Source organism: Stenella coeruleoalba (genome assembly GCF_951394435.1).
Source record: "Stenella coeruleoalba genome assembly, chromosome: 19".
NCBI lineage: Eukaryota > Metazoa > Chordata > Mammalia > Artiodactyla > Delphinidae > Stenella > Stenella coeruleoalba.
The window spans coordinates 1,363,191-1,381,906 of NC_137165.1; the positions used below are offsets into that span (position 1 = coordinate 1,363,191).

Consider the following 18,716-nt stretch of genomic DNA (forward strand, 5'->3'; position numbering starts at 1 on the left):
AAGCCACGCTGCGCACCCTCTTATCCCGCTGCTGTCCGGCTCTCAAGCTCGCCCTCGGGGGTGGTGGCTGAGTTGGGTGCAGGTCTTGGGTCTCGCTTGTCACCTTAGCTTGAGACACTGGACAGATGACTTCACTGCTCTGTGCCTCAGTTTCCTCGTGAACAAAAGCGGTGGGTTTGCCTCCTGGGGGGCGAGGGGGCCGTGGGTGTCAGGATCGGATGAGAGGACGTGTAAACAGGGGGACAGTCCTCTGTCACAGAGTAAGAGCACCGTACCCACCACCTGGCCTTACCTACAGGTGAGGAGGCTGATGTTCCCGGGACCCTGGCTCCTTGACAGCCGTCCCCTGCTCGTGGGACCAACAGACCCCGGAGGCTGGGTGGGAGCAGGAGGCCTTCTGCCTCGGCTGTGGCGAGCGGAGGCTTTGGGGCAGGAAGTCAGGCAGTCTGTAAGCTCATAATAGGTTCACTCACCCATTCATTCAGCATTCCTCTGCCCAAGCTCTGCCGATGGCACTAGAATTGCATCCAAGGTCCCCACCAGGCCCTGGTAGTGCTGAAGACCCGGGTCCTCCCTACGGCTCTGCCTGTCACCCTGCTCTCTCCTGCCTCGGGGCCTTTGCACTTGCTCCTCCCCCTGCCAGGAACGGTCAGTTCCGTGCTCACACCCAGCTAAGTAGCCCCTGTTCTTCACGTCACTAATGACTAGCGCTCATTTGTCCCTGGAACGATCTTCCTCACGTGTGGAAGCATTTGTTTGCTGTCTGTCTCTGCCCACCAGGGTGCCAGCCCCATGACGACAGGACCACTTGTCTCTGCTGATTTGGCGTCCAGCGAGGTGCCAGTAAGTGAAGAAATCCATGCTCGGCGGCCTACTGAGCTTAGAGGTCGGAACGTTTCCCAGACTGTGAAGGGGAGGTCACGGGAGGGCTGTGGTGGGTGAGGGCGGGAGCCTGGCCCAGGGACCCGGCCAGAGCCTGGGAGCATCTGAAGACCGGTGCCGGTCCACGTCCTCCGCCCGAGGTTCCGGCCCCGACCCCGGCCCGCGAGTGCTTGAGGGCCCCCCGGGTCCCCCCGCCAAGCCCCCTCCCCCCAGGCCCGCGGCGGGCGCTGGCCGCCAGGGGGTGCTGTCGGGGCGCGCGGCCCACCTGGCTCCCGGGCGGCGAGCGAGCGCAGCCAGGCGGCCGGGAACTTTTCTCCTCGCGCTCTCGCCGCCTTCTCCCCCCGCGCGCCGCCCGCCGCCCGCCGCCGGCTCTTCCTGCGCGGAGGGGACCGCATTTCCCCGCGGCCCTGCGACGCCAGCAGGCCCGGCGGTGCGCAGCCAGGGCCCGGTCCCCGCGCCCCGGGCGCCGCCCCTGCCCGCGGCTGTGCTCGGAAGGCGAGGTGCGGAGCGAGGCGCGGCCGGAGCGAGAGCGCGCCGAGCAGGCCGCCCAGCCCGCAGCCCGAGCGCCGGCTCGAGGAGGGGGCGCCGCGGCCCACCCTCTTTCCTGCCTGGCTGCTGGCCGGCCGGGCCGCCGCGCCCCGACCCCCATGGCCGCCCGAGTCTCCAGGCAGCGAAGTCGCAGCGCCAGAACCCGGGCCCCCGAGTGAGCGCGCGCTGAGGTGAGCACCAAGCGGCGGGGCGGGGGCGCGGGGGGCCGCGGGGAAGTGCTTTGTGTGCGGGGGGCGCGAGGTCACCGGATGGCCGTCCGGGGGGCTGCGGGGTGCGGGCGCGAGGAACGAGGGTCGCGGGTGCGGGGGTTGTGCGCGCGGTGGCGCCGGGGGTCAGCCGAGTGCGGGTGGGGACCGGGGCGTTCGCGCGGCGCCGGGGCCGGAGGCGAGCTTTGTGAGTGCGTCCGGGTGGGGGGTGGGGAGCCGACTTCTCCGGGGGGACTCGGGGCCTGGTGGGGCCACGGCGTGGGAGCCAGGGCCTCGAGAGACGGCGAGGGCCGTGGTGGGGAGGGGTGGCGCGCGGGGCTCTCAGCGGAGCCCGCGGCGGTGCCCCCTCGCGGGCGGCGGCGCCCGGGCCTGTGCGCAGGCCGCGCGACCCGGCAGGAAGCGGCCCCGGAGGCCGGGGAGCTCCGACGCGGGCAGGCCCGGGGCGCGCGGGCCTTTCGGGGTGACGTCACAGTGGGGGCTCCGGCCACGCGAGTCCCGTGTTCCCGGACGGACGGCTGCGCACCGGCCGTGTGCCTGGCTCCGCGGCTCCGCGCCTGGGAGGCAGGGGACCCGGGAGGAGGACGCGGGGACCGGGCGCAAGGCAGTGTCGCCGAGCGCGGCGGGTGGGGGGGTGTTGCAGGACGCGGGGTTGACATTTGGAGCCTTGGTCGCCGGGGGTGGCCGAAGAGGGGCGGAGGGGAAGCGAAACACCAGACAGGCCCGAGGCCGCGGCGGCCCCAGCTTCCTGGGGCGCCCGTTTTCCCAGCGAGCTGTTTCCCTTCTTGGGTTCTGGGTCGGCCTCAAATCCACGCCAGGGGCCGGAGTGCGGCCCGAGCCGTGCCCTGGTTCGGGGAGCCCCCGACGGGCGCGGCGCTGGGGCTCCGGGCCTGAATGGAGACGGCTGTCGAGAGTAACAATGCGCTACTGGGGGGCTGGGGGAGGGGAGACAGCGCGCCTGAATGGCGACCCGGGCCCCGGGCTTCCCAGGGTTTCCGCAGGCTCCGATCCGGGACCCGTGCGGGACCCTCACGGTTCCCTCCACCCAGAGTGCCCCCCCCCATTTGTCTTCCAACGCAGCGGCGTGTTGAGGATTCAAGGGCATTACATCTGGTTGCAATCCAGTTTCATGCCGCTGTTGGGCTGTTAAGACCTCGCGCTGACGTCAGAGCAGGGGAATTACTTCTTTTTATTTTATCTTTTTTTAGTTGTCTGCTGCCCGGGGAGGGGAGGGGAGGCGGGGTGGGTTAGGCGAGTTCTGATGTGGAGGCGCCAGCGCCGTGGGAGCCCCAGGCTGGGGGCTCTGCCTCTCTCCCCACACCGCATCCTTCATTCAGACCTGGCTCTGCCTGGGGTCAGGCGCACCCTGGGTGGGGGCAGCCCTCGCTGCAGACTCAGTGGAGGCCCCTCCCGACTGACCACACAGCTGCATTTCCAGAGGCTTCCCTGGGACGTGGCCTCAGGATCTGGAAGCTGGAAAGGAATCTTCTAGTTTCCCACCCCTCCCCCTTGACAGTGAGGGCCTCAGGAGTGTCCAGAAGGGAGTCCTTAGGAAAAGTGGCCTTCTGGGTAACACAGAGGAGGGGACACAGACATTCTGGTTTGGGGGAGGCTCAGCCCCAAAACTGTGGCAAAGGCTCTCACAGGCAAGGGGCTTGGGAAGGAGAATGTGTCCAGGGGTGATCCCGGCCCCAGAAGCCGCGTATGGAGTGGGCTGAGTGTGACCCTTCCCAACAGCCAGAAGCTTCAGTAGCTTCCTAAACAGAGGGGGGGGGGGTCACCTGCCCCGTAACGGTCTTTCTCTCCCCGTTGACCAGGAGGCCCCTGCAGGCAGGGACCCTGCTTATCCCTCCTTAGACTCTTTAGTCTGGACTGTGGCTTCCAAACCCTCCGCTGTGACCTATAGTAAGAAATGCATTGTAGGTCACAATTCCATTCACGCCCACTGTGTGTAACTGGAAAAAAAAGTTCAGTGACATAGCTCTTTACTCTGTTATGTACCCTGGTCTGATACTTTCTGTTCTAGTCTATTTGGTTTTTGTTGTTTTTTTAAATTGCTTTCTGTGACCCACTAAATTGATTTCACGATCCACTAATGGGTCCTACCCAGAGTTTGAAAAAACAGGCCTAGGAAATGAGTCTGCCTTCTATTCATTCAACAAACATTAACTGAGGCCCTGACAGTTTCTCTCAATTTCTTCTTTTTGAATTTCTCAGGTAGGACATGGGTTTGTTCTCATTGTGAACAATGCAAATAACCCGGAAGTACGCAGAGTACAAGTGCCCCCCAGGTAACCGCAGTTAACACCTCGAATATGGTTCGCTCTTCTCTTATGCATACGTGTATCATGTACACAAATACAGAGTTTTCTCTTACCCCAGACGAGACCGCCCCTCAGGCTCTTAGTGTCAGCTCCCTTTTCCTTCCTGTTGTCTTGGCGGGGTCACAGGTGGGGTGCTCCAGGGCAAGGCTTTGGGTGACTCCTGGCTCCATCACGTCCTGAATGAGTTGTTCACCTCTCTGTGCCTCTGTGTCCCCATCTGTGCAATGGGGGTAATAACAGTACCAGCCTCAGAGGACTGTGGTGAAGCTTTGACAAGTGAGTGAGTCCACGTCAGCCTGTGAAGCTGAGAACAGTACTTGTCCCAATAAACGTTAGCTGCCACTGTCACCATTACGATCACCACTGTCTTCCCATGGCCGTCCACGTTTGCACCTCGTTGCTTTAATAGCGCCTGTGGCTGGGCATGGATGTCCCGCCAGCGACGTGTGGCTCCGCAGGCAGGCCCTGGCGGAGCCCTGCACGCCGGGCAGCGTTCCTTCGGGAGAGGCACCGGGGCTCACTGGCCCACCAGGTATTTTCCAAGGGCCCACGGTTTCGAAGTTCTGTGCTTAATGCACCTGCCTCCAAGGTCACAGCCCAGGGGTGAGAACCAGATGGTACCCAAGGGGACGAGTGGGAGGTCGCGCCAGGTCTTGGCAGGAAGCAGGGCCTCGCGTGGAAGCACTGACAGGTGTTCTGGGGACAACGTGGGAAGGAGTGGGTCGGTGTCTTTGGCGGGACTTGGGCACGCGGGGAGGGGCAGGGGGGACCACGGAAGCCAGTTCCAGGATGGTGGGCAGGTAGCCTGAGCTTTAGGGTCCAAGGATGAGTATGTCCCAACTTGACCAGGGTTGGGGCTTTGTGGAGGTGCAGCTCCATGGCAGAGGGGGCTTGGAGCAGGTGCTTGGAGCACAGGTAGGTGATGAGGGGGCGTTCCTGGCAAAGGGAACACACCAGCGATTCTTCGGCAGCTGCAGCGGACATGGCCGGTGTCCTATGGCCAGGAGGCAGGACTTGGCTCAGAAAGAACGTGGTGGGAGAGGCTAGCTGTTGCCGCGGCCTCCTCACCGGCCTCCCTGCCTCCATCCTGCCCCCTCCCAGCGTGGGCCACACTGCAGAGCGACCTTTCTCAACCACGGCGGTGACTCCCCGGGGCTCCGGCTGCGCTCTGAATCAAGATCTGCTCCGGAGTCCCTCCCGCGCCGTGCGGGCCTTTCTGGTCCTCGCCTGCTCTGGTCCCACTCAGGCCCCGTCCCCTCCTGCCACAGCCGAGCCCCCTCCCAGGATGCAACCCTGGCGTTACTGCCTCTGTACGTTGGCCCAGGCTGTTCCTTCCACCTGGGCTGCCCTTCACCTTCCTCCCTGCGTCCCGAGACCCAAACAGACGTCCTGTCCCCTCCTTCTCCGACCTCCACGGCAGAACTGAGTCATCTCCCTTTGTCTATGGCTGAGGCATGGCGTTTATCACAGAATTATCGGTAATTCTGTCGGTGTCTGTCCTCCCCAGGAGGCCGGGGCACCCAGGCCCAGAGCTCGGCTGCCTCGTCTGTGCGGCCCCAGCTCCAAGGGTGAGGCCGGGGGGCGTGGGGCGCTCAGAAGTCTTCCCGGCAGGAAGGGCCGGGCGAGGTGGGGTGGGGGAGCCCAGCATTGTTTCGGGGGCCCCTGTGGGATCTTGGGGATTCTTGGGGAGCCAGTCAGGGGATTCTGTTCATCACCCTCAGAGGAGACCGGCAAGGCCAGAGAGGGGCCCCTGCTCCTTCTGGGGGGCTGAGGAGAAACTGGCTCGTCCTGTTTCCCGGGATTGAGGCAGAGCCGTGCCCCGTGCCTGGGTGGGTCACCGGGATCCGAGACTGGAATGTGACACCAGGGTGGGTGCCAGCAGCTGGAGGTGCAGATGGGGCTCGGCTGCCAGAGGAGAGCTTTTGCTCTACTGGTTCTCGAATCTGTGTGGATAGCGTGTGTGGTGGTGGGACACCGGTGGGGCTGGTGGGAAGGAGGAGAGGGCGACGTGGGAAGGACGCCTAGTCAGGAAGGACAGAAGGACAGGCCAGGAGCACCAGGGCTCTGCTGTGACCACCCGATCGTCGCTCACCCAGCAGACACCCCCTCCCCGCCACGTTTCTTCCCCTTGGCCCTGGGCTCGCCGGCCCCGGAGATGAGATGCTCAGGGCCAGTGGACAGCAGGCGTCCAGTTTCTGCATGGTGATCGGCCTCAGGAGGAGGGGGTCCCGCAAGCCCGGAGGGGAGCTGTCGGGAGGTGTAGGGGCCCAGTGGGGGGGCTGGGGCCCCTCAGGGTGAGGACGGGCCCCAGGCTGGGGGTCCCAAGGGAGCTGGTGCAGGCTACGCCGCATCTGGCCCCCCTCTCCTCCCGTCCCCTCCCTGGAGACATGCCTCAGTCCAGTCTGGGCAGCACGGCTGAGCAGGGGAGCGGCCCTGGGTTTGGAATCGGGACAGGGTTTGAGTTCCAGCTGCTGCTTCAGGAAAGTCACGCCCTCTCCGTCCCCCCTTCCCCCGTCCCCCGCCCCCACCACCCCAGCACATTTCCCCTCCTGTCCGAGAGGGGGCGGTAACTGCTGCATTCAGTGTGCCCTGTGATCTGGAAAGCATGGGGTCAGAAACACAGGCCAGCCCGGGTTCACATCCAGGTGCCACCGTCCTTTCAGGGGCTCCGTCTCCCCACCTTTGAAACGGGCACAGTCACAGGCCCCGAGTCACTGGCTGCTGGCCCGTGGGCTCGGCAGGGACCAGTACTCTTCCTGCTGAAGGACTTTGGGGGAAGAGGTCGCTGTTGTCACTCCTCCCCTAGCCTTCCCTGCGGTGACGTTGGCCAAAACCAGGAGTTCGGTGCCTGTTCCTTCCCCAGCCAGGCTGAGGTGGATGGATTGCGTGTCTCTGTCACCCGGTGGGGCAGGTGAGAATTACCGTTTTCCGGCCAGTTTCTGTTTGCAAAGAGGCTTTGCCCCGATGCTATAGGTGGACTTGGGCAGCAGTGTGACCACAAACTCATTCATTTCTTTGTGCATTCATTCATAAATCACATACTGAGTATCTCCCGCACACCAGGGTGCTGGGAACACAGCCGTAAACACAGACTTTTTGGCCGTGAACACCTTTCAGAGTTCAGCTGCCTGGGTTCGCATTCCGGCTCTGCCGCTTGCAAACTCGGACAAGTTACTTCTTTGCTTTACTCATCTGTAAAATGGGGGAAATGGCAGAGCTTGCCTCAGGGCTGTTGGGAGAACTAGTGAGTTGATGCAGATAAAATTCTTAAGACAGGGCCTGTTTTAATACCTAGAAATACACAGAAGGTGCTCGAGGATGGTTGTTTTTTATTCCTGCCCTGAAGAATCTCAGCGCCCGCTCGGCACTGAGGGAAGACGGTCCAGCCAGGGCCTTGCGGAGACGGGTGACACCTGGGAAGGGGGTGGCAGCCCTCCGAGCCCCGCCCTCGAGCCCCGGCCCAGGCGGGCCACTGCACCAGGTACCTCTGCAGTCAGACCTTCCGTGCGGCCCTGGGGCCAGGTATCTGCAGCAGGACCCCAGTGGGTGAGGCCTGTCCACCTGGGAAGGTCTAACTCTGCCTGCACCGGGCGGGCTTCAGACTTCGAAAAGTAATTTCAATATCAAGGGTTGAAGCTGAGCAGGTTTTCTGATTGGCATCCTCAGTTGCCAGAGGCCAGCAGACCACCTCTGGATGTCCTCAGGCAGGTTCCCCCAGCTCCCTGGGCCTCTCTTTCCTCCTTTATAGACAGCAGAAACAATAGTACCGACGTCATCGTTTCCCTTTTAAGAGGATTGAATGAGATGATGCCTGTGAAGCGCTCAGCTGTACTTGGCACATAGCAAAGTGCTTAATGATGTTGCCTATTAGTAATAATAATTCTCAGAAAATGTAAATTAAAAACCATCTGAAAGATTTCTTCTTGGGCACTACAGCTCCTTGGAGGTGTGACGTCGTCACCCTCCCACTAGCTAATAGGACAAAGAATTGTTACAGTGATGCAGAGACGTTGAGGCCCAGACAAGCTTAGCTGCTGACGCAAAGTCACACAGGAGCCCAGGGCAGGGTGTGGAAGGGGGAGCAGAACTGGGTTTTAGTCGGGTGCTCTCTGATGCTTTGAGAGTTATTCCTGCAGCAAAATGGTAACTGGTGATCAGCTCTGATATACAGCTGAGGTCCAATGGGCCTGTATTCTGGAAGCTTCTGGTCTGATAGGGAAGATGAAATTTGTACATGATTATGGTAAGAGGAAAAGAGGTAAAAATAAAAAAAATAAAAATCACCTGTTCTGTTGGGGGCAGAAGGGAGAGTCGTGCATTCACTCGTTTTGGGGGGCGGGGTGCCAGGCCTCAGAGCAGTGGTTCTCAGTTGTGGGTAATTTTGTCCCTCAGGGGACGTTAGGCACTGTCTGAAGGCATTTTTGGTTGTCTTCACTGGGTGGGGGATGCTGGCATCTAGTGGGTCGAGGCCGGGGACACCCCCCCAACAAATTACCGGGCCCCAAATGTCAACAGTGCTGATGGGGTTTGAGCAGCCTTGCCCTGGAGAAATGGGTGACTACATGACGGCCGCCCCTCCCCTTTTGAAGCCCACAGTCGGGTAGGGGAGTGGACCTGAAAGACATGATTCATAGATGTGGATTCAAATGTGGTCGTGTTGCAGCTAAGAGGGCGCTCCTCGCAGGGGAGGCCTTGGGGGAGGGCTTCCAGGCTGGGGGCGCGGGTGCAGCCCAAGCAAAGGCAGAGAAGCAGAAAGGCAAAGGTGTGTGGTGGGAGGGGCAGACGCCTGGTGTGTGTCTGGGGCGGCAGCAGACAATGACCCGGCCTCAGGGCTTCCAGAACCGGAAGGCCGGAGGACTTCTCCGCTTTGCCTGGTTTGAAGCAACTTTGTCTCCTAGCCTGCTGTGCTCTGGGGGACTGGTTGTGGGGGGGAGGAATGCTGCCCTCCGAGGGGTCCCAGCTCTGCCCCTTCCCTCATTTGCATCCATCTGATAGGTGGGAAAGAGAAGCAGGATAAAAAGAAGAGGAAGAACGATACTTTCATTTCAAACACAGATAGGGATGGGGAGATGGGAAGGAATTCGGTTTAGGGTACCTTTGAGAGGAGCACAGAAAATCCCCACCATGGCCCAAAATAGCACTAAAAACGGACGTTTTGCCAGGTCAGACTTAACCGAGTGGCTCTCTCTTGTCGAGTCCAGCAGGACGTGGACGGAGCTGGCTTTGTTCCCTTGGGGTGACATTGACCCCTGGGGCCCCCTCCCTGGCAGATTAAACAGAGAGGCCCTGGTCTCCTGGACAGGACAGGAGCCTGGGGAGCTCAGCTTGAGCGTTCCAGAGGGCCAGAGATGGTGACAGGGGGCACGCCCGGCAGCAGGGCCAGATGGGGGATGGTTCCTCTAATAAGTGTATGCCTGGCTCTCTGGCTGCCGAGAGGGATCATGGAGCAAAGCCGTCATTTAATGAGTGCCTGCTTTTCTGCTTGGCGCTGGGTGGTCCTCTGTAAGCCTTATTAACCGCCTCATACAGATTATCAAGGAAACCGAAGCTCAGAGAGGTTAAGTGACCTGCATGAGGTCACACAGCGACCAAATGCGATTGGAAACCACATCTCTTGGGCACCAAAGCCAGGCCCTGCCTGCTCCTTGCTCACTTCCTCATGGTGGTCACTCATCCAGTCAGCAGATAATCTCTGACTGTGAAATAGTACTGTGACCTGGTGGGAAATTTTAGAGTCGGAAGTGGGCTTGAATTCTGACCGGAGCAGTTTTAGTGTCTGGAAGTTGGAGCCTCCTTTCATCTGTCAAGCGGGCGTAACCATACCTTTATCCTGGAGTTGCTGTAAGGGTTAAACTCTGCATGGAAGGGGACAGGAAGGGGAAGAGGGAGGCCCGGGGAGGTTAGGACCTGCCCTGGGCCACCCAGCGTGGCAGGGCGCAATAAAAGAGCCCTGGGTAGAAGGAACCAGGCGAGATTGTGGTATCTCTGTGCATCGGTGTTGGGTTTCTTTATTTGAACCAGGAGAGAGGGCAGCCCCACTCTGCAGGTAGAAAAGGTGGTGTGGAATGCGGGTGTTTATTTTTCTTTGCCTGTGAAAGCCTTGTTTCAGCTCAGGCCGATAGGGCTTCCCAAGACACTGCAGAGGGTGCCTGCCATGCTGAGGGGTCTGCTCAGGTGCCTGCCTAGGGTGGGCACTGAGGGGGCACCTACCAAGCCAGGCTCCCAGTGCAGCCTGTGGACCCCCAGAAAGAGTGAGGGTGGGTGAAGACCGTGAAACCGGGGCGTCGCTCTGCCTCCTTGAATTTGGCCTTCCTGGTCCCATTCATCTCCTTATCTCTGACAGCCCCCTTGGGTTGCTGGGAAGTCAGGGGCAGCCTTCCTGATTGACAAACAAAACAGGCCTTGCTCACAAAAGGAGAGGGGAGGTTGGCTGGACCGCTCTGGCTCCCCTCCCCCTGTCCCAGCCCCTGGCTGCAGGCATCTCTCCTGCTCCACCCAGAAGACACCCTACATTCTGAGAGGCAGTGAGGGGGCTGCAAAGCCATTTTCAGTCAGATCGCCCTGGCTGGTCCCCAGCCTCCAGCAGTAAGGAGGTGGATTCTCGGAACGATGGGGTGGCCGCGAGACAGGGCTTGCTGTATGGTCGGCGCCTCCTTCCCTTCAGCAGGCTGGGAAGGCAGCTTGGAGAGGAAGCCAGGCCGGCAGGTAGCAGAGAAAGACATCGGATCCAGGGGGAGCAGCAGAGAAAGCAAACAAACAGGGCTTTGTGTGGTTGTAGATCGGCGGCTCAGAAGGGAAGCCGGCTGGTGGGAGGGGGAGGGGGAGGGGGAGGAGGGGAGTGCAGGCCGGGCCAGTGCTCTGGGCAGATAGGTGGCCGGACCAGCCCAGGCTGGGTGGCCACGGAGCAGGGAGTGCCACTGTGTGTGGACAGGCGTCTGGAGTCAGCCTGGCCGAGTCCCAGCCCTGCCACTTCCCTCCTTAACAGATCTGGGCTTGTTTGCCCACCTACCCGGGCAGAGCCACTCACACAGGACTGGGGAGATAAGTCATCCGGCCCGACTGGCCTGGCCTGTCGTGTGAGCCCCCACCCTATGGGGATGCAGGCCAAGAAGGGGTCAGGGTCTGCCTGGCGGGCTGCCAGCTTGGCTGGGTCTCCTGGGAGGGCACTGCGGGGGCCTGGACGGCAGCCGAGCAGAGGAGTTTGCACTGTCCAGCAGCAGATGCCTGGCGTGTGGGTGGGCAGAGGCCAGCATCTCGGGCCCCCGGCCCTGGCGCGGAACGTCTGCACTGTGGTGGAGGGGCCATCTCGGGGCCAAACCCTGGATCCTAGCGGGGCTGGCCCGCCTGTCCAGGAGCGCGCAGCTCCGCCTCGGGGAGGGCTTGGCAGGAGCGGGCAGGCCAGACACGCAGGCAGCTGCATTATCGCCTCCGGGGCCATGTCGTCTCCTCCCTGACCTCGGGAGGGCAAACGCCCGCGCTTTCTGGCCTCCCTTCGCTCCCGGCGGCGCCCCCACCGCGGCCGCGCCGGAGCCTCCGCGCGTCCGAGCGGATGAGCCCCGCTGGGGCCGAGACCGCGACACGGGGAGGGCGGGGCGGGGCGGCCGTTGCGTCGCCATGGCAGCGCCCCTCCCGGCGTGCCCCGCGCCGCCGCGGGGCGGGGCTTCCAGGCCCTGCCCCTCACCTCGCCAACCCGCGGCTTCCGGGAACCCGGGGCTGGGGGCGGGGCTTCCATGCCCCCGCCCCTCATTGCCCGCGGCTTCCGGGAACCGGGGCGAGGGGCGGGGCTTCCGGGCGGTCTGCCTTCGGCCGGGTTCTGCTCCCGCGTCCGGTACCGGCTGCCGGGGAGCTGCGGCCGTGAGTCCCGCGCTGCTCTGCGGCGCGGGCCTGGGGTTACCTCTGCCCCTCCCCCGCCAGCCGCCGCTCCTGTTTGGCGCGCCTTCGGTGGCCCGCTAGTCACTCCCGGGCTGCCTTCTCTCCCGGGGCACTCGCTGAGCTCTGCCCAAGCCCACCTGGCTTGGGCAGGCCGCCGGACGTGGTGCAGCCTTGGGCCTTGGAAGGAAGGGGGGCTCTGGGCGGGGGCAGTCGTCCTTGGCCTTTCCCGAGCCTCGCCCGGGGCACGCGCACCGGGAGGGTGAGAATGGGCTTCAGCAGCTGCGGGAGGGACTTGATACGGAAAAGAACTTCTCAGGCCTGAGCATTTTGTTAATAAAACCACCAGGTTATAAGCATGTTGATTTTAGAAAAACCTAAAAATACCGTAAGACAAGTAAAAATCTCCTATAATTCTACCCCCAGGACACACCATTGTCAACATTTTTTCTCTAGGCATGTGATAAACAACATGATAAATGTAATAAATATAAAATGTGGAATTATGCAATATATTTGGTTTTGTAAGGCACTTGGTGGTTTAATACCTTTTTTTAAATCACTATAGAGGGAGGACAGGCTTATTGTAGACTTTTGGAAAATAAGGCAAGTTAAAAGAAAAGCAGTTCACCCGAACTCCCAGTCTCCAAAGGCAGGTGCATTTGACTTTTCTTCGCACCCACCCCCACCCCCGTTCACGGGGTCTCTGTTTAAGTATGCTGCCACTCCTCCCCTGTGTCCGTCTGACATCCTGCTTTTCTCCCCTCCTGTTGTGGGACCTGCTCCTTTTTATTGAGTCTGTGAGTCTGGAGGGAACTGCAACCAGGTCTTGGGAGAGCTTCAGACAAGAGTCGGGCTGGGGGGCTGCTTCCTTACTTAGTTCGTCTTCTCCCCACCTGCCGACCCCAGGAGCCCTTCCCCACAGCCACTCACTCTGATCGGCAGCTTGGGCAGGGGCCACCCAGCCTGAACAGGTACGTTGAAGACTTGTGGCCCTCTCTGGGACCCAGGCTCCAGCCGCAAGGCCACACCGAGGTCTCAGACCTCAGCCTCATCCGGGGCCTCCTTTGCTCAGCACACTCGGACTCAAAGACCCCTTGTTGGTCCTATGGCCCACCTTCTGCTCCCTCTCTGCCTCCTAGGGGCAGGTTTCTGCGGCCCTGGGCTCCTTAGCCTCTCCCCGGGGGTGTGTGGGCCTGGCACCAGGCACAGCCTCCCTCTGCCCAGCTGCCTCTCGAGCTACAAGCTGCCCTTGCCCCTATCCGTCCCTCCTGCCAGGCCTTCTCTTCCCCATTCCTCAACAGTTCGATTCTAACACATCCCAGCCCTGTGTGAAACAGACCTTGGAAAATCAGAGTTGCCAAAGATGGATTGGCATTTAAAAGGCATCCAAGGGTTGGGGGGAAAAGCCGGAGAGGCAAGAGAGCACAGGGCCCTGTCCCTGAGCAGTAGCAGGATTTAGTGGATGGAAAATCACAGAACGCTCCCTTCCCTGGAATAACAGCCTAGGCAGAGGGGCGGCGGGTAGGGTACCAGACAGCATGCCCCACTGGCCACCACCTGCCGTCACTGCCGTGTGCTCTCCGAAGTGAAAAGATGCGGGAGGGATGTTGGGAGCCTGCAGCCAGTGGCCCTGTAAATTGTATTCTTTTAGCAAGTTTATTCATGTATAAAATATGTAAGGCCTGCTTCACCTCACCTGTAGCAAGGAGGCGGCCGGGTTGGGGCTGAGATTGATGCGCTGAGCGGTTTACTTATCTGGAGCTGCCCTTCTGGGCTGGGCACTGCCTGCCATGTGGAATTTAACCAAGTGGCAAGATGGGTGTGTGTCTGTTCCTGGGCTTGGGGGCTGTGTGTATGTGGCGTGTGTCTGTCAGTCTTTGGGGGGCTCTGTACATGGAGGGTGATGGTTCTCGAGCGGTTGCTGCATCCAGGCATGTGTGTGAGTCTGTGTGTGTCGCATTGCCGAGCGTGAGCTCGTATGTGTGATGTGTGTGTGTGCCTGTGCGTGTGCGTCTCGGTTGGGAAACGAGTTAAGGGGACAGGTTTTGTGAGCGTGTCTTGGGCGCTTACATGTGCGGTGGCGTCCACGACGTGGGGGGAGGACACGTGCTCCTCTGTGTGTCTGCATTTGTGAGTGGGGCCCCACGTGTGGCTGAGTCTGTCGCGTGTATGTGCGTCCTGTTTCCGTGTGCACGTGCGGTGTGGTGCAGGACTGTACGTCAAAGGCAGAGGCAGTGCCGCCGGCTGGGTTGTGGAGGACCGGCTTACAGCCCTGGGCACTGGGAGGGATTGATGCCTGGGGCACCTGTGTTCTGTGACCCCTGTGTGGCTGGGCCTCAGGCTCCAGGAAGGACTGGCCTCGGGGACTCAAGGGAGGCTGACGCCCCTGGGCCTCTTCCAGCAGAACCGGGCCTTCCCTGCCCTGTGACTCAGAAACCAGAGGGAACTCCAGGGTCAAGGTGGTCTGGGCCCACGTTAAACTGATGGGGAAACCGAGGTCCAAGGGCACACAGCCTGTGGTGGCCATGGCAGCCCGTAATGCCGGGCATGGCTCCGGCAGCACACCCCCACCCCGCCAGGCTTAAGCTTCCGCTTCTGTGCCTGGGGGCTTGGTTCCCAGCCATGGTCCTCTCGCACAGAGGCCAAGGCACAGAGCAGGCAGGGGTTCGTCGGGGGTCACTCGGCAAGTCGAGTCCAGCCTGGAGGCAGGCAGCGAGAACAGCAAGGAATGATGGGGAGACCCGGCTCTGGGGGCGGCTCTGCACCGAGGCGGCGTCGCCGTCCCTCCCCTAGCTGCAGCTCCCGGCCCAGACGCGGCCCAGTGGCATTCTCCTCAGCCTCGTGACAGCCCACAGCCTCCCCCACCTCAGCAGCTAACGCGTCTGTCACTACTTTCCTAATGAGGCTGCCGAGGGCCCCCCGGGACTGATGATACCTTTGCAGGCCAGCCGGCAGCTGAGAGGGTGGGCCGGCCTCGGGTCAGGCCCGGGAGGGGCAAGCCCCTTTCCTGCCTTCAGCCCCAGCCAGGAGGGCATCGAGGTCCGTCCAGGCCCCTGAGCCTGCTGCTTGGGGGCGGGGGGTGCCCGAAGGCTCTGGGGAGGCAGGAAAGCCCACACAGGCCACATTTTTCTTTGGCGCCGCGACCGTTTATAGTAACAATACTTCATCCGGCCGGTAGGTGTGTTTGCGGGCCTACTGTGTGCCGGGGCTAAAATCATCCATCATCTGGCTGTTCGTAAGCCCTGCCCTTGGGGAGCTGTGGCCAAAGCAGGAAAGACAGTAATCAACTGAGTTGTTTGCATCGTTACGCATTCCCGTGTGGGGATGCGCCTTTGTCACGAGCCAAGACAGAGGCATGGACCAAACTTGCAGAGTTTTTCTAACAGAGAGCAGGAGTCCTGTGCCTAGGCTGGGCCACACCGGCCCCTGCAAGGCTCAGCTAGGACTTGAATGAGTCAGGGGACTGAGACCCTTGCTGTGTGGCCCCAGGCCACTGCCCACCTTCTCTGGGCTCCCTAGGGGCTAGAAGTTCCCTTACGGCTCCATCACCTCTGACTGGAACTCAGGCAGCGGTGTCTCTTTGCCCTCCCCGCCAGGGCCCTCAAGACATCTAAGCTACAGCCTTGACTTGGGAATGCCAGAGGCACTGCCCCAGGGGACCCGGGAGCCTGTCCTCAGGCCCCACCTCCTTTTGCTCTCACAGAGGCTGTCCCTGGGCTGAAGGAAGCTGGGAAGAGACGCCCGAGTGTCAGGCCCAGCCCCTCTGCAGCAGAGGGAGGTATTTGTTCATTCATTCACCTGCCCACGAGTGCCTTTATTTTTTTATTTTTGAAAATTTATTATTTTTATTTTTGGCTGCGTTGGGTGTTCGTTGCTGTGCACGGGCTCTCTCTAGTTGCAGCGAGCGGGGTGGGGCTACTCTTCGTTGCGGTGCGTGGGCTTCTTATTGCGGTGGCTTCTCTTGTTGTGGAGCACGGGCTCTAAGCGTGCGGGCTTCAGCAGTTGTGGCTCACGGGCTCAGTAGATGTGGCGCACTGGCTTAGTTGCTCCGCGGCATGTGGGATCCTCCCGGACCAGGGCTTGAACCCGTGTCCCCTGCATTGCCAGGCGGATTCCTAACGACTGCGCCACCCTGGAAGCCCCTGGACGCCTTTAATTGCCGGGCACTGTGCTGTGCATGAGACCAGATGCCACACTGGTTGTCGTCTTGCCACATCTGGCCCCCAGACCCACCTTGAAGGCCCACCAGTGTTTGGGGGGGGGAAAAGCAAATGAGTTGCCAGGGAGCAGCCCTTGGGAGATGTCACGTCCAATTCCAGCTTACAGCTCACCTGGATTATTGCAGCCTGCTTCCCTCAAGACCACGCTTGGTGGCCCTCCTACAGCCTGACACCCAGGAGGGGTGGGATGGTACACCTCCTCCTAGCCACAGCCCCCCCGCCTCCCTGGCGTCCTGGCTGTGTTGCCCGTGGTGATGCAGCTTCCTGGTTACGAGCCCAGCCTCAGGAGCCAGACGGTCGCCCTGTAAATCAAGTCCCTGTCTAAGCCTCAGTTTCCTTCTCTGTCAAGTGGGGTCACAACAGTAAGGACCCACGAGCTCCTGGAGTCACAGGAGGGATTAAAGGAGAGAATTTTTAAGTGCTTAGAACTGGCTTCAGTGTTGGCTGCTGCCCTTGTGTCCCTTGCTGGGGACCCTGTGTGGCACGCGCACCTCCAGGCTTGTTTCCCCAGGTGTTTCTTTGGGAGAGAGACACCTGCCGTCCCCGTTGGACCTCGTCCCTCACCGTCCAAAGACCTAGTCTTGGGACCTGGACTGGGCCCCTGGGGACCTGGACCCCCACCCCGTCCCAGGCGGGGCCCCCGTGGGTGGGGCTTCACTTGGGACTCAGGTCCCGGCAGCCCTGGGGTCCCGTGGCCCTTGGAGGGTCTTCTCGTTCTTCTGCTAATGAGCTGCATTAATGCTTCGTGGCCTCGAGCATGGGTTTAATTGCTCCTGTCGGGTTGCCGGCCTGCGTGGCCTTCATTACCCGGAAGGTGTGCGGGGTCGGGGCGGGGTGGGGGGTGGGGGGAGGCTGGGGGGTGGGCTGGACCAAGGTGGGCTCAGGCTGCGTGCGGGTTCATGTAATTGATTCGCTGCCACCCGCCCGCCCTTCCAGCGCCCGGCCAGCTCTGGCTTGGCGTTCAAGGCCCTGCGGGACCGGCTGCTGCCTGTGGCCTGGCCTCACCCTCTGGCACCCACAGTAACAACAGTGGTCGCTCACTGCATGCCAGGCACCCGGTGGGCAGTCCGTGTCACCTCTCGGAGGCCCGACACCTCCCTCTCGCACCCTCCCTGACCATCCCTGCCCCTCCCAGGCGAGCCTCTGCGCCCCAGGGGTGGTCTGGTCCCCCTACTGGGGGTGGGGCAGCCCAGGGGGAGGGGAGTCAGTTCCTTGAGGCCGCCTGGTCTGGCTGTCCTGCCCCCGCATGGCACCTGGGGGTGGCACAGGGCTTGTGGCTGCGGTGTTGCCCTAAGCCCTCTGCCCGGGCTAGGGGCCCCGGGGTCGTGGGAGCAATGGAAACCTCCCAAAGCCTTGAGGCTTAAGGGGGTCCCTGTGGGACCTGCCTCTGCTCCTCCGCAGCCCGCCAGCTGAGCTTCGGGGGTGCGCCCCAGTTCAGGGCAGCTCACGTCCCCTTCTCCCGCTGGGTCCTTCCCTCCCACCCTCTCCTCTCCCTCGGGGGGAGGGCGAGAAGGGAAGCGGGAGCGGGAGAACTGGTCAGCGGTTTCCCCAAGCTGGCCTTCTCCTCCCTGCCCCTCCCCTTCCCTGCACCCCAGCCCCTCCGCTAGGCCCCCTCCAGCCCACCCCCTCTGGTCTGCACCACCCGTGTCTCCCGAGTGCGCTCCTGCGCCCCTCCCCCCGTGCCACCTGAGAGACAGAAGCATAAGGGGTCACGCAGTGCCCCCCTGTGGACACCGACCCCGGCCCTGTCAGGTTGGGGCTCTGCCTGCCAAGGATCCCTGTCTGGGCGGGTGGCCTTAGGAGGGAATCCCTGTACTGCAATGTGAAAAGGACCAAGTTGGGGGAAGCAGAGAGCGTCTTTGAGCCCAGACCTGGAAGGTCAGGGGAGGCTGCTAAGCCCGGCCTGGAAGGATGAGTGTGAGCTCCTCAGAGAGGCTGGGAATAGCCCTCTAGGAAGGGGGCAGTTGGAGCAAAGGCCTGGCGGACGGTTCGGGGCGGGGGGTAAGGGATGAGCACGCGAAGCCCGAGCGCACAGATGGAGGTGAGGCCCGAGTCTGGAGATGTGGGCAGAGGTCTCTTTGCCACTCGACACTCTTAGTGGCTCCCTGCTGCCCAGGGGGCCAGATGCGTCCCTCTGAACTCGGGCCACCTCATCTCAGGACACAGCCTGGCCTCAGCCTGATTCCTTCCACCAGCACAGTCCTTGGTGTTTATTGTGGGCCGACTGTGTGTGTGCAGGTGGTGGTGGGCGTGGGGTGTTGGCAGTGACTCTGTGGCTCTGGGGCAGTTGGGCCTGCTGGGTGGGCCTCTTCTGTTTTCCTGGGGTCCTGGCACAGCTGGCCTGCAGCCAGGACTTGGCCTGCTCCATCCTGGCCCCGTGTCCTTGCAGACAGGATGGAGGTGAACGGGCAGGCTGCCAGGGGCGTCAGGTGGCATCCCAGCCGGGCGGACAGTCCTCCCTGTTTAATGAGGCGGTGGAAAGCCGGAGGGCGGTCTCCGTTGGCTCTGCCCTGGCCTGTCTAGGGGAGACATGAGGCCTACGCGGGTTGAGCACCTACTGTGTGCCAGGCTCTGCTTGAGGCTCGGTACCACCCACGCGGCAGATCATACTCCTGTCTCCTGGTGCAGATGGAGGCGCTGAGGCTGGCGGGGTGAGACAGCGGCCA

General features: G+C 61.8%; 1 protein-coding gene across 2 annotated transcripts in view; it reads left to right on the top strand.

Annotated features, from left to right (window-relative positions):
* Positions 1-1,161: 1,161 nt before the first annotated feature.
* RAI1 (retinoic acid induced 1) overlaps positions 1,162-18,716 on the top strand; it is a 105,309-nt gene continuing 87,754 nt past the window's right edge. For both annotated transcript variants that reach the window (XM_079905331.1, XM_079905334.1), the window contains exon 1: positions 1,162-1,601. The gene's annotated coding sequence lies outside the window, so the exon portion shown is untranslated. The remainder of the gene's footprint in view (positions 1,602-18,716) is intronic.